This window comes from Dipodomys ordii, unplaced genomic scaffold, assembly GCF_000151885.1.
Source record: "Dipodomys ordii isolate 6190 unplaced genomic scaffold, Dord_2.0 Scaffold49, whole genome shotgun sequence".
In the NCBI taxonomy this organism is placed as follows: Eukaryota; Metazoa; Chordata; class Mammalia; order Rodentia; family Heteromyidae; genus Dipodomys; species Dipodomys ordii.
In genome coordinates, this window is record NW_012267265.1 from 12975404 (window position 1) to 12985837 (window position 10434).

Consider the following 10434-nt stretch of genomic DNA (forward strand, 5'->3'; position numbering starts at 1 on the left):
GCACTGTAAAGTATAAAATGAGGAAAGAAGTTGAAGAAGACACATAAAGTGGGAAGACCTATGGATCAGCAGAATAAATTCTGTAAAAATGGTCATACTACTGGAAGCTATCAACAGATATAATGCAATTCCCATTTAAATTTCAATGCTATTGTTCACAGAAATAAAAACTAGTCAAAATATTTATATGGAAACATAAAAGACCAGAAAAGCCAAATTTTAAAAAAGAGAAATACTAGAGTTATTATCATACCTGATTTTAATTTATAGTATAGGGCTATAGTAACAAAACAGACTAGTAGTGGTACAAACACAGACACATAAACCAATGGGATACAATAGATAATCCATAAATAAGATCACACTTTTACAGATATCTGATTATTTTAAAGAAAGTTACCAAAAATATACATTGGAGAAAGATAACCTCTTAATCAAAGATGCTGAAAGGAAACAGCTATCACTATGTCGAAGACTAAAACTAGATCCCCATGTTTTATACTGTACAAATGTCTAATTGAAACAAATCAAAGACTTTAATGTAAGGCCTAAAATTTTGAAACAACTACAGGAAATCATGGAAAAATTACTTCAAGATAAGCATAAGTATTAACTTTCAATAAGAATGAATAACTCAGGAAATAATAACAAGGACTGAGCAATGGAATTGTATCAAATTAAAACACTTTCACATTGTGAAAGAAATAATTACCAGAATTAAGAGAGAGCCTACTGAACAAAAAAATCATTTCCAACTATTTATTGGACAAGGGATTAATATCTAGAACTTTATAAGAGCTCAAAAAATTAAGCATTAAACGAATAACTCAATTACTAAGTAGAAAAATTAATTGGACACACGCATATACACACACTTATTTGTCAGTCATGGAATTTGAACTTAGGGCCTGGTTGTTGTCCCCGAGGGTTTTCATTTAAGGCTAGTGCTCTACCACTTTGAGCCACAGCTCCTCTTCTGGTTTTCTGGTGGCTAATTGGAAATAAGAGCTTCATAGACTTTCTTGTCCCGGTTGGCTTTGAAACACAATCCAAAGATCTCAGCCTCCTGAGTAGCTAGGATTACAGGTGTAAGCCCCCAGTGCCCAGCAATTGGATAATTTTTAACAGAAGGACAAATGCAATAAATACATGAAAAAAGTTTAACATCCTTACTCATAAAGGAAACACAAATAAAAATGACATTGAGATTTCCTCTCACCCTAGTTAGAATGGCAGGAAAAGAAACAACAACAAATACTGCACAAGATGTGGGGATAAGGAGACTTTTTAAGCTCTTGGAGGAACTATAAATTAGCATATACATCTTGGAAATTGATACATATTTTTCTAAAAATATTAAAAAATGATGATATAATCCAGCTATCTCACTCCATCCATTTGTCCAAAGTAATGTATGTCTACATATAATAGAGACAGCATGTCTATAGCAGTACTATTCATAATATCCAGGCTATGCAATCAGCCTGGGTGCCTATTCACCAATGAACAATAACTGGATAAAGGAAATGTAATGTTTTATATATATATATATGTACATATACACATATATGTTGTATATATGCAATATATGTCATATATATTTATGTAAAAGGTACATAATGTGTAATATTATCTATTTATCTATCCATCTATGCAGAATATTATCTAGCTATAAAGAGGAAGGTAGTCCTATTGTTTGTAGGGAAATGGATGGAACTGGAGGTCATCAGGTTAAGTGAAAAACTAGGCTAGAAAGAAAAAATACATTTTCCCTCATATGTAAAATCTAGAGCTAGTAATTAAAGAGTATGAAATTAATGTAAAAGGGAAATGTGTGTGTGTGTGTGTGTGTGTGTGTGTGTGCATATGTGTGTGTGTGTACCAATATGGAGGCGATAATGAATGGAGAGGGTGATGAAGAGATAGATATGATTGAAGCACATTAATGATTGCATGTGTGAAAATACAATAATGAAATTTATTGAAAATTGTACAAGAGGCAAGGTGTAAGAAACTAATAGGGAGGTGAATATGATCATAGGGAATTACATGCAGGTAGAGAAATATCACAGTGAAATCCTTCTATAATTAATATATGGTAAAGAAATAAAGGGAGTGTGGTGGCAAATGCTTGTAACCTGAGCATTCTGGAGGCTGAGGTAGGAGAATTATGAGGACAGGGTGACCTGGCTGCATAGTATGTCCTTGTGTTCAAAAGGAAAACACAAGAAGAAAAAGGAATGTTATAAAAATGTGTTTGACTAAAAGGAATACACTTGCATTGTGTAGTCAGATAGCCTTGATGAGAACCTAAAAGTGTGTGAAATTCAAGGCCTCTCAGTGATAATTGATAAACATAAAATGTGAGCCTGTGGCTCACAGCGAGCACTTACAATGGCTAGAGCATCCTTCTGTTTGTTTCATTTGGGATAAACCCTCAGAGAGAGCAGAACTGTTAGAAGATGCCCAGGAGAAGCATGATTTTTACAAGTCTTATTAGTTAGGAGCACACCACTGGAAGCATTGAGATATAGTAGGAATTATCATTTAAAAGAATGATCACCAATTTTTAAAAATTAACATGTATATGTCCTTTGTCAAGTTTACAGTGCTTAAAATGTGTCTCAAAAATGTAGTTTTAGAGTTTATATCAGAGCATGAATAACTCTGGTTTAAATTCATGATCATTTGACATTCATAAAAAGACTCAATACTAGATAGCTACTTATCTACTTATTACTGCTGGCGTTAGCCATGTGTTGGTGGCTCTCCTTTGTAATCTTACCTGAGCTTGGGTAGGAAAGTCTGTGAGATTCTTATCAAAATTAACCAGCACCCCTCCAAAGAAAACCAAAACCAAAAAGCCAGATGTGAAGCTGTGACTTAAATGGTAGCACATTATTAACTTTGAGCAAAAATGGCTCTGGGATACTGGATAGCACCTGGGCCCTGAGTTCAAAACAAAGCATGAGTATGTGCAAATAAATGATGAGTAGATAGCCTATGAGACAATGTCTACTACCCATATACCTGCCATGGTTTTAGACATGAAAAATGTAACAATGGAAAGAAACCCACTAGTGCTTTCAAGGACCGTAGAACTATGTTTAGTGAACTTCCTCTTCATAAATTACCTAATACACACACACACACACACACATACACACACACACGGTTTGAACAGAGGGCCTGGATGCTGTCCCTGAGCAATTTTGCTCAAGGCTAGCACTGTATCACTTTGAGCCACAGCTCTGCTTCTGGTTTCTGAGAGGGTAACTGGAGATAAGATTCTCATGGGGACTTTTCTACCTGAGCTGGTTTTGAACTATGATCCTCAGATCTTAGCCTCCTGAATAGCTAGAATTACTGGCATGAATCCCTGGTGCCTGGCTCCATTTTATTGTTTATTGAAAGTTTAGTAGGTACACATGAAAAATCTTCACAGAACTGCAAAATAAGATTCCTTATAAATACTTGTTTTTTTGATTTTATGAGAATAATTAGCCATTTTGTGATTGCATAATGAATTCTGTATTTTAAAATACCAGCAAATTTAAAACTCCAGGAATTATAATCCTTCTGTGCCATCTACCCGAAGAGCTACGGATAAGCACATCTGTAGAATTTATGTTTCAGTAGGACTGATAGAAACAGATTTATGTCTCTGCAGAATCTGCAGATATTGTTGGTTATGCAATTGTATCTGGAGGAAGGAATAAATTAAAGCTAAATGAGGTCAGAGGGAAGAACTCTGATAAGATAGAATTAGGGGACTGGCAAGATGGCTCAGTGGTACAGTGCTTGCCTTGCATGCATCAGGCCCTGGGTTCGTTTCCTCAGCACCACATAAACAGAAAAAAACAGAAGTGGTGCTGTGGCTCAAGTGGTAGAGCGCTAGCCTTAATCTGAACAGCTAAGAGGCAGTGCCCAGGCCCAGAGTTTAAGTCCCATGACCGACTGAAAAAAAGAAAAAAAAAGATAGACTTAGGTATCAGCAGAGAACTTACACAGTCTCTTTACTAGGCAGGGACACAGTGAGAAGGAAATCGTTTGACAGTCAGTAAGAGTAAGTCCTAGCCAGGAATCAAAGGTTCTGGACTGTTGTAGAAAACTATAATAATAGATTAGAAATTCCTAATGCAGATTTTCAAACAAGCTTATTTTCAATTTACTTGGAGGCTGTTGACCCTAATTTAAAGAAGGAAAGAAGTGTAAAAGCAAATTTTGGTTTTAGTATTTATAATTAATATTTATAATATTATGATAAATATTTATAATTAGCTTTCATTACTTCAGACATCAAACCTTCAGCTGGTACCGTTCAGTGCCATGTTTTGGAAATTCCTTTAGGATAATTGTTTTAAATAGGAAACCAAGAATTTCCAGTGTTTTTTTCAGAGCTTAAATCAGTTTCTTGGTTTTGTTAAGTTGTAAGGCCATAATATGTCACTAGATGGCGAGAGTTGCAAGTTGAAAGGACTGTATTACCAGAGGTGATGTGTAATCAGTGTAATCTTGCACACTGGCCTCTTTTCCTATGTAGTTAGGAAATTAATCTTGGAAACTCTCATTAGAAGAAAATGGATTTTGTTTCAGTCTTTGCTTGTAAAATATGTGCAATAAAATAAAAAATCAGCATTTAGCTCTTTATTTAAGAAAAAGTACTGAAGAAGCTGGGAATGGTGGCTCAAGGCTGTCATTCCAGTTGCTGGGTAGGCAGAGATCAAGGTATTGTGATTTAAAGCCAGCCAGGGCCAAAATAAGTGCAGGAGACTCCATCTAACTGATGTGTGGGTGCAATGGTGCATGTCAATCACCCTCAGCTATGTGGGGAAGAACAAGTAGGAGGATTGTAGATGAGGCTAGCCCAGGCATTGAATAATACCCTACATAATACAGCCAGGTGCCATTGGTTCATGCCTGTGATCCTAGTTTCTCAAGAGGCTGAGATCTGAAGATCGAGGTTCAAAGCCAGCTAGGGCGGAGGGGGGGGGAAAGGGGGGTCTGTGAGACTCTTTTTTTTTTTTTTGGTCGGTCGTGGGGCTTGAACTTTGGGCCTGGGCGCTGTCCCTCAGCTCTTCAGCTCAAGGCGAGCGCTCTACCACTTGAGCTACAGAGCCACTTCCGGTTTTCTGGTGGTTTATTGGAGATAGGAGTCTCACGGTCTCTCCTGCCCGGGCTGGCTTTGAACCACGATCCTCAGATCTCAGCCTCCTGAGTAGCTAGGATTACAGGCGTGAGCCACCAGCGCCCGGCGTCTGTGAAACTCTTATCTCCAATTAATCACAGAAAAAGCCGGAAGTGGCGGTTGTGGCTCAAGCGGTAGAGTGCTAGCCTTGAATGAAAGGAGCTCAGGGACAGCACCCAGGCCCTGAGTTCAAGCCTCAGGATCACCTCCCCGCCCCCGCCACCCAAATAATCAATAGATATAGAGGCTGTTAAGTGTGGCTCAAGTTGTAGAGCAACTGCCTGGCAAGGGCAAGATGCTGAGTTCAATATCCCAGTTCAGCAGCCACCTCCACCCCCAAAAGTGGAGTTTAAAGAAGATAACAATAGATTTTCTTCTATGAAGTCACTAGATACTGAGTAAAAATACTAATGGGAACCAAGGGGCAAGTAAAATTGGTCCTGGCAAAGTTGCAAACTGATAGATTAATTGATTTTTTTTTAATATCCTTTAGGACTCAAATAGATGGTTCTCAGCTTTCCTCTTTTCTGAAGTCTCTTTCCTGTACTGTTGTCCTTTTGGGTCTACAGCTGTTCTTCAGTGGTTATCACCAAATCCATTTTACTTGCTTATTTATTACATGTCTCCTTGGTGGCTCACTCTTTTGGAGTCAGAAGTTTGAATTCTTGCTAAAGAGTGGCTTATCAAGGAACATTTCCGTTTATTAACAAGTGATTAGGATTTAGTGGGAAAATTAGCTCAACATGATTTCACTCCTTCCTTCCTTCTTTCCTTTCCTGCCTTTTATGAAAGTGCATCTTTAATAAGCAAACTCCCCAGCCCCCTTTAAACATGGATAGAACACAAATTTAGGATGCATCTAGCTGTCAAAATTGTGTGCAAATAATGATCAATGGCGACTCCCTCGAGTTATAACTTGTGTTAAGGACTAACCTTTTTATGCCGGGGCAAGATGCCAATTATTAACACAATTTGGATTGATTCTAGAAAGAGGATGACTTTGAGCTGAACGTATTTACAAGAGCTACTGTTCACTAGGAGCTAAGCAGCCCTGGCTGCCTTGTGCTTGTGGCCTGTCTCTGGGCTACTTTAGTATTGAGCTTAAAAAGTGGATTGGATCTCAGCTACCAAATTCTACGCCCAGTGTTGCATCTGCTGGCATCCAACATCTGACTAAATACTTAGAATCTACTTGACTGTTCTAACTGTGCTCAGATCCCTACACCCCTGCAGCCCCACCCCTGCACCCCACCAGCCTGGGGTGCGCCCACCATGCTGACGCTCAGAAGCCTATTTTTCCCCCTGGTCCTGGAGTAACCCAGTTTGGCCTCGTTGTTGATGAAGAACATCAGCCCCAAGGAGGTCTCAATGAAGAGTGGGCGCTCCAGGACCTGCACGCTGTTACCTTGTCCTGGCAAAAGACTTTCTGGGCCTTTTTTCTTTTGACAGCTTGGATTAACAAAGCCTTGAAGCTTTCCAGTTAGCACAGAAACGCCGCCCTCATGTCCACCCCTGCCATCGCGTGCCCTATGAAAGTGGCGTAGGTCACGCTGGGAACCAGGGGTTCCACCTGCTGATGAAAGAAAGGGGGCTCTGCTTATCCCACTGAATGTGAACCCCAAAGCCTTCTGGCTGGTTGAGTGACTTGAAAGGAAACTGGGATTCCCCGTAGGAGATGGTGTCCACCGCCCCCGAGCGCCACCCTGACCACCTGCTGACACTAAAGGACGATGAGGTCGTGTTTACAGATGAGCAGTGACTGGTCGATGATCAGCACTGGCCTTTCCTTCTCGTTGTTCCAGTGGTCCACTTCGGTCAGCAGCCACACTCCCTGAATCTCTCCGTCCTCCACCGGCTGGAGCACCGCACGGATTTCCTCCACCGCCTGCTCTATGGTGCGGGGCCGGAACACGGAGTACTCCCTGCGCGTGGGGTCGTGGACACTGAGTGGCCACAGCGTCTGGTGTGGAGGCGCGCCCGTTCCTGGCCCCCACCTCTGTTCTTTCTCTCTTCATAGAGGTTCTGTGGTTAATATCTCAGCAGAGCAGAGTTCAGATGCTCAGTGAGGAAAAGAGAATTTAGCAAAGAGAATTTCTAGTGAAGGCCCAGGGAAAGGAATCAGGCTCTTTAACAAGAAATAGACTAGGTTCAGGACCTTCTACAGTAGAAAATTATATATTCCTCATAAGGAATAGAGGCCTCCTACAAGGTGGTTTGGATTGATAAAAGGAGCATGGAGAGGGTCAAAGTTGAGGCTGTAGGCTGGTGATGGTGTGGTGGTGGTGGTGTGTGTGTATATGTGTGTGTGTGTGTGTGTGTGTGTGTGTGTGTGTATGTTGATTAGCAAGGAGTATGCATTTTGACTTTTCTTTCCTTGTTTTGTATTTTTATGGTATGGATCCATAGAGGAGCATGGAGTAGGTGCAAAGTTGAGGCTGCAGGCTGGTGATTGTGTGGTGTAGTGTGTGTGTGTGTGTGTATGTTGCTTATATTTTTGTATGTTGTGTGTTCCAGTCCTGGGGCTTGAACTCTGCACTTATGTGCTGTCTCTGATCTCTTTTGATCAAGGCTGCTCTGAACCACTTGAGCCACAGCTCTACTTCTGGCATTTTGGTGATTAATTGGAGATCAGAGCATCAAGAACTTTCCTTCCCCAGACTGTCTTTGAACCATGGTCCTCAGATCTTAGCCTCCTGAGTAGCAAGTGTTACAGGTTTGCGCCACTGATGCCCAGATTGCTTTCAATTTTTTCCATTCTCTAGGCCCCATCTCCATGATTTCTCTTCACCTGGGAAATCAGTACCTTGTGTGTATTTTCTGATGTTGCTCCTCATTGGGGAATCTTGATCAGAAATTTAAGGACAAGGGAATCAAGAAATCCACAGAGACCAACTTCTAAAGGAATAGAATGGCGAATCTGGAAAGGAAAATGAGAAAGTCCAGTACAGGGAAGTTTTAAAAACAGAACTTTGATTCTTAAATTGTGTCCCCAAGTAAGGCTTTCCAAGGAACCAGGCTTGCTGGCTCATGAGCCTGTGAAATCATGTTATATGGAGGCATTTGTCGAGAGAGAAAGCATTCTCAGAGTTCCTAGATATCTGGCAGGCTGTTGATGCAGATTAGTCAGTAAGTACAGATTTGATTGATCAACTGTAGACTCATGGACTCCAATAATTGTAGGGTTTTTTTTTGCCTTCTACATAAATTATTTTTTGCCTTCTATAGAGACTAAAAAAAAGCTTGGGTTTAAGCCACTGCAGAATTTTCACCACTATCTGAACTGTTTCTGAATTGAAATTCTTAAAAATAAAGCTTCTGTGTATGCAGCATTAATGATTAATGATTGATTTGTGTGTGTGTGTGTGTGTGTGTGTGTGTGTGTGTGTGTGAATTAAAAAGAGACTTCTCTGGAGAGGAAATAAGAATGGCCAATAGACTAATGAAAAAATGTTCAACATTTCTGGCCATAAAAGAAATGCAAATCAAAACCATATTGAGATCCCACCTCACCCCATTTAGAATGGACATTATCAAGAAATTTAATAACAGATACTGGTGGGGATGTGACCAAAAGAGAAAGCTACTACATTGTGGGAATGGAAACAGGTTCAACCACTCTGGAAAGTAGTATGGAGATTCCTCAAAAAACTACACATAGAGCTTTCTTATGACCCAGCAATCCCACTTCTAGGTATTTACAAATATCTCAAGACAATGACATACTAAAGCTACCATCACAACTATGTTCATTGCAGCATTATTTATCATAGCTAAGATATGGAACCAACCCAGATGTCCTTCCGTAGATGAATAAATCAAGAAAATGTGGTATATATATATATATATATATATATATTCTATGCTTCCATAAGAAAGAATGGCATCACTCCATTCATAAAGAAATGAAAAGACTTGGAAAAAAATCATATTAAGGGATGTTCCCTTTCTTTCCACTCAGCCATCTTGTCAGTTGCTTTCAGTTGGGAGCCCTCCTACACCTAAGACAGGAAAATGGTGGTCACCAAGAAGAAGAAAAAGTCTCTGGAGTCGATCAACTCTAGACTTCAACTTGTTACAAAAAGTGGAGAGTATATGCTGGGGTTCAAGCAGACTCTGAAGATGATCAGACAGGGAAAAGTCATCCTTGCCAACAACTTCCCAGCCATGAGGGAATCTGAAATAGAATACTATGCTACTTTGCAAAAACTGGTGTTTATCACTACAGTGGCAATAATATTGAACTAGGCACAGCATGTGGAAAATACTACAGAGTATGGATACTAGCTATCATTGATTCAGTGATTCTGATATCATTAGAAACTTGCCAGAACAAATTGGAGAAAAGTAAGGAGTGCACAAATTTTCTTTAATAGATCTTGGCAGAGTTAGCTTAAAAACAAACAAAAAATCATATTAAGTGATGTAAGCCAGACCCAAAGAAACATAGGCTCCATGGTTTCCCTTATCTGTAATAATTTGTATATGTGTAGGATAGTCCTAGCAGAGGATCACAATAGCTCAATACCTATATACATATGACCATATAAAATGATACTAATTGAAATGACCTCCAAGATACAGAAATGAGGATCTTTGTTATTGTTGAGGTTGTTGTTTTTAATATATTGCATGAAGTTCTTTCTTTCTTTTTCTTTTTCCTTTTGGTTTATCCCCTGTAGTCACTGTTTTTGATTCTGGTACTGTGTGTTTTATATATACAATTAGCTCATTTGGGGAAGGAAAGGTGAATAACAAAATGGTGAAACAAGGACAAAGGGTGAAACAATGCAACAGCAATACCAAGAAGACACTAGGTTGGAAATGAACTTTACAACTTGGTGGGGGGAGGAGTTGGCGGGGAGGGAAAGTGGAAGAAGGAGAGAGTGGGTAACAATGTTCTTTAAGAAATGTACTCATTACCTTATTTATGTAATTGTAACCCCTCTGTACATCACCTTTACAACAAAACAAAATTAAATTAAAAAGAAAAAGAAAAAGAAAAAAAAAGCCAAGATCTCTTGGCTCACACCTGTAATCCTAGCTGCTCAGAAGACTAAGGATCACGATTCAAAGTCACCCAGACAGGAAAGTTTGTGAAACACTTATCTCCAATTAACCACCTGAAAACTGGAAGTGGTGTTGTGGCTCAAGTGGTAGAGCACTAGACTTGAACTGAATTGCTGAGGGACAACGCCCAGGTCCAGAGTTCAAGCCCCACAACTGACCAAAAACAACAACAACAACAG

General features: G+C 39.6%; 2 pseudogenes across 1 annotated transcript; one reads left to right on the forward strand and one right to left on the reverse strand.

Moving 5' to 3' along the window:
- Positions 1 to 6399: 6399 nt before the first annotated feature.
- Positions 6400 to 8022, reverse strand: LOC105988489 (annotated as a pseudogene). The gene is made up of 2 exons (XR_001175197.1): positions 7992 to 8022; positions 6400 to 7195 (listed from the first exon to the last, which is right to left on the reverse strand). The product of XR_001175197.1 is annotated as a tumor protein p63-regulated gene 1-like protein (transcript).
- Positions 8023 to 9199: 1177 nt separating this feature from the next.
- On the forward strand, positions 9200 to 9536 carry LOC105988543 (annotated as a pseudogene).
- Positions 9537 to 10434: the final 898 nt, after the last annotated feature.